The sequence below is a fragment of the Bison bison genome, unplaced genomic scaffold (assembly GCF_000754665.1).
Source record: "Bison bison bison isolate TAMUID 2011002044 unplaced genomic scaffold, Bison_UMD1.0 scf7180017864060, whole genome shotgun sequence".
Lineage (NCBI taxonomy): Eukaryota > Metazoa > Chordata > Mammalia > Artiodactyla > Bovidae > Bison > Bison bison.
In genome coordinates, this window is record NW_011494632.1 from 2,606,709 (window position 1) to 2,607,208 (window position 500).

The 500-nt window shown below is 54.4% G+C and overlaps 1 protein-coding gene across 1 annotated transcript in view; it reads left to right on the forward strand.

Moving 5' to 3' along the window:
* FNIP2 (folliculin interacting protein 2) overlaps positions 1 to 500 on the forward strand; it is a 105,917-nt gene that overhangs the window by 1,700 nt on the left and 103,717 nt on the right. The gene's annotated exons all lie outside the window — the stretch shown is intronic.

The window sequence follows — 500 nt, forward strand, 5'->3', positions numbered from 1 at the left end:
GAGAGAAGCATCAGGGCTGGGTGTCCCTCATGGGGTCATAGCTGCCCTGTCCAACTTGCAGGGTTTCTCACTTTCAGCTTCTGTCAGTTGTCAGGTGCTCGTATAGCCCAGAAGCCACTTGACTTTAGTCAGCAATGCAAGCAATGCAAAGGGAAAGCTTATGCAAAAAGGAGAAGAGTTTCTGGATGGAAGTAACGGGAGAGAAGCGTTTTCGGCTCCAGGGGTGGTGATAGTTCACCGTGGCAGCCCCACTGGTGTTCTCGGTGCACAGAGGGCCTTTCTTAGGGGCAGGCGGGGGCTCGCTGGGCTGCCATGATTCCTTTGTTCAAGGCGGTTGGAGGTCTGGCCCATGATTAATTGCTGTAAGGTATGTTGGATCTTCAAGGCTCAGTGGTGAACAGCAAAGACTGACTCCGGACAGGGCCCCAGTGCAGTCACTTGGAGGACAGGTTCCAGCCTTCCTCCACCTGCTCTGCCCTGGTGGACTGGCGGTAATAATC